Below are 4,507 nucleotides of genomic sequence, written 5' to 3'. Positions count from 1 at the left end.
AAGAAAACATGTTTTTTTATTACTTAATGTAACTTAACTAAATATATATTCATATTAAATACATTATAAATATATTATATATAGTTGTGTCATGTGTGTACAAATAGTATGACTGCGTAACTACATAAAAAATTAAAATAACACTTATCTTCTATCAAGAATAAATAAGTTTATTCCCCAATCATAAATGTGTGATTTGAATAATATCATGAATGTTTTATACATTAAATATTGTAGTTTATGTTCAAAAATGTTATCATATATTTAAAAAATATATATAAACAATGTTTAGGTTTAATTTTTATTTTATTATGTTTATATCATTCTTTTATATACATAATATTGTTTATTTATAATTTATATGACAATCATTAAAACTTAATAAACATATTTAATAATTTTTAAAAACAAAATTAAGCAAATGTGCTTTGTTCGTTGCTTGCACCTAGTTATGTAAAAAATGTGTAGATAATAGAAATTTTTAATTTAACAAATTTGTGTTAACTTTAACGGAATATACATTTAAAACTAATTAAAAATAGATATTTATTAATTATATTAATATAAATTTAAATATTATAAAATATCATTATTATAATAATGTATAATACAAGACTAAATATTTAATAATTATATTAATATAAATTCAAAGGTTATATAATATTGTTATACTTTTTTACTAATTATATTAATATGAATTCAAATATTATTATTATAATAATATTTGATATAAGACTAGTTATTTAATACTTATAGACATATAAATTTAAATATTATAAAATATCATTATAACAATAATATATAATACATAATTTTAAATTTTATAAGAAAATTATCATTTATATTTAAAAAGGTTATCATATTATGCATATATTTTTTTAAAAAAAAAATCATAAATAATGTTTTAGTTTAATTTTTCTTTTAATATGTTTATATCATTCTTTTAAATATAATATTGTTTATTTATTTAAAATTTATATGACAATGATACAAATTTAATAAATTAAACTAAGCAAATGTACATTACATGTGGCGTGTATTTAGTATATATAAGATATCATTCATGTGATGTGTGTTGTCTTTTTAATGGGTGCTATCTACTCCTAAAAAATTATATGTAATTATAAAAAGCATAAAATTAAATAATGTATTTTACAAATTTTTTTTATTAAATGAGATAAATTTTAATAATTTAAAATTATTTGGGTATATATATGTGTTATCATTTTTTTTTTTTTAAAGATTGTAAATATTAGTTTTTTTTTTTATATATATAAAGCATTTTTAAAAAATATGGATTTTATACTATCAATGTGCAAAAATATGTAAATTATACTTTTCTTAATTTGTATGGAGAAATTTATTAAAGACAAAATTAAAGTATGAGAAACACAATTAGTAGCTAACTAAAATATGGAAATGCTACATTTTTTATCATAGTTATATTTTCTTTGTTGAATGTGATTTTATTTTATTGTTTTTAATTTTTAATTTTTTCCTTCATTTTTTAATTATTTTTTCAGTTATTTTTTCACTTAGTAGCTAACTAAAATATGGAAATGCTACAAACTCCGCGTGCTAGCTCCGCTCCCGGCCCTTGCCGTACTCGGCTTTGCACTCCACGTGCTTAACACCGTTCCCGGCCTTCGCCGTTCATTCACAAATATGCAATACGTAGCATATAATCAACAAATACTTAAACAAATACAAAACATAAACAATAGGGCTACACCCTGCAATTCAATCACATAGGGTCGTGCCCGACAATACAAACTATAGGGCCACGCCCTGCTCTACGGGTACAACAGTTCTCTTACCTGTATCCCAAGCTCCTTGAGCACCGCAATCCTGAGCACAGTCCTCTAGTCCAAGCCTCGCTGAAAACCTAGTCACAACGCATTGACAAAAGCTATCCATTAAGCTCTAATCCATTAAATAACTTTGGAATGTAATTCTAGTCTTCGGGACCTTAGATTCTACCAATCCGGATGGTAAAATCCTTCTCGAGCCTTGACTTTTGGGTTCCTGAGCAAAAACCCTCCAAACAACCGCATTTTGAATTAGGGCCACGACGCGCCCCAAAACAGAGGCAAAATGCCTCCCTGCTTGGAGACACGAGTCGCGGCATTCCCTTCCTAGGGCCGTGGCGCGCCTCAAGAACAGAGGCCTTCCCAGGCCGTCATACACACAAGGGCCACGGCATACCCAGCCTTGGGTCGCAGCTCGAACCCACAAACCCAGAAAACCTCTATTTTTTCCTTAATTTCGTTTGAGCCAATTCCTCTAAAATTAACCCAACTCATTATCTAAACCCAAAATTAAGCCTGGACTTCCCTACCACATAATCTAGGCTCCATAACAAGTCCATAAATAATCACATAAACTTAGCCCATAACCAAATTAAACTTAAGAATCCAATTCACATGTAAACTTATAATTCTAACCAAACTCAACAAAAACTCAGATAATTTAATGCTAGGCTCCTTACCTCAAGGATGAATTCAAGCATACACTTGCTCTTCAACTTCCCAAGCTTACTCCTCCCAAGTTCCAAGCCTTAGATTTATGAATTCCTAGCTTAAATCCCTTAGAATTTTCTTCAGCCTTTAAGCATCCAAAGAGAGAGGGAGAAACCGAGTGATAGGGAGAGGGTCTTCTGTTTTGTTCCAGCAGTTTCCCAAGGCTTCTCTAAGCTAAGTAATACCCCTGCCAAATGACCAAATTGCCCCTCACACTTATATATCCTCAACCCTTAAATAACGCAAGGGCAACTTAGTCATTTACCAAACCCCGTTAAGTCCCCGAGTATTCTCATAAATCCTCGTTAAGTCCCGACATAACCAAATAACTACCTGTTACTCGATAAATTCCAAACACCTATTATATACCCAAAATACCCCTAGGCTCCTCTCGAGCCGGGTATTTGACCCCGTTGTGACTTTCTAGCTAAACCGCTCCCTAGGACTGTCTCGGATCGTGCATCAAAAATATATCACCACTCACACGTGGTGTCAATCACAATATACACAAATATTGCATTTATGGCCCTCAGCGAGCTAAAATTACAAATATGCCCCTAACAACCAAATGGGGCCCACATGCATATTTAATTCACCTAAACTTGTATTTCTAATCACATAATCATCAAATTCATATATGAATATAATTAATCAATTATTGCCCTCCAGGCACGCTAATCAAGACCCTAAGCCTTATTAGCAAATTTGGGACGCTTCAACTATCCCCTCCTTACAAAAATTTCGTCCTCGAAATTACCTGAATAACTCGGGATACCGCTCCCGCATATCTGACTCAAGTTACCATGTCGCCTCCTCAACCTTGCTGTTCCTCCACAACACTTTCACCAAGGCGATGGTCTTGCTCCGCAAGAATTTATCCTTTCGGTCAAGAATCTGAACTAGCTTTTCCTCATAAGATAAATACTGGTCCAGCTCCAAGTTCTCATAGCTTAGTACGTGCATAGAATCTGATACATACTTCTGGAGCAGGGACACGTAAAATACACCATGAACCCCTGATAGAGCTGGAGGCATCGCCAATCTATAAGCTACCTCTCCAACCCGTTCCAGAATCTCAAAGGGGCCAACAAACCTAAGGCTCAGCTTGCCCCGAACTCTAAACCGTCTCACTCCTCTCAAGGGAGAAACCCTGAGAAACACATGGTCACCAACTTGAAACTTTTTGCTTCAGCGTTTCAAGTCCGAGTAGCTCTTCTGGCGACTCTGGAAGGCGAGCATTCGAGCTCTAATCTTTTCAATCGCCTCATTGGTCTTCTGAACCATCTTAGGAACCAAGTATCTTCTCTCACCCGTTTCATCCCAATGGATAGGTGATCTGCACCTCCTCCCATATAACATCTCAGCCACTCCGATAGTCGCCTGATAACTATTGTTGTATGAAAACTCAATCAAAGGGAGATACTTCCTTCAAGATCCCCCAAAATCCAGAACACAGGCTCGTAGCATATCTTCTAGTATCTAAATCGCCCTCTCAGACTGCCCATCCGTCTGAGGATGATAAGCGGTACTAAACTGCAACTGTGTGCCCATAGCCTTCTGCAGGCTCTCCCAAAACTTGGAGGTGAAGGTGGGGTCCTTGTCGGATACTTCGACCTCGGAGCCCCATGAAGTCGAACAATTTCCTTCACATACAATTCAGCATACTGCTCCACAGTATAAGTCATCCTAACAAGCAAAAAGTGGGCGGACTTGGTATACCTATCCACAATCACCCACACGGAATCATGTTGTCCCACAGTCTTCGATAATCCAACCACGAATTCCATGGTAATATCTTCCCATTTCCACTATGGAATACCTAGAGGCTGCAACAACCTTGCTGGCCTTTGATGTTCAACATTTACCTGCTGACAAGTTAAGCACTTGGCCACATAGTCCACCACATCCTTCTTCATTCCAGATCACCAATACAAGGTTCTCAAATCTTGGTACATCTTCGTCGTACCTGGATGTAAAGAGTAGGGAGT

Source organism: Humulus lupulus, chromosome 3 (genome assembly GCF_963169125.1).
Source record: "Humulus lupulus chromosome 3, drHumLupu1.1, whole genome shotgun sequence".
Lineage (NCBI taxonomy): Eukaryota > Viridiplantae > Streptophyta > Magnoliopsida > Rosales > Cannabaceae > Humulus > Humulus lupulus.
This window is presented reverse-complemented; position numbering follows the sequence as displayed.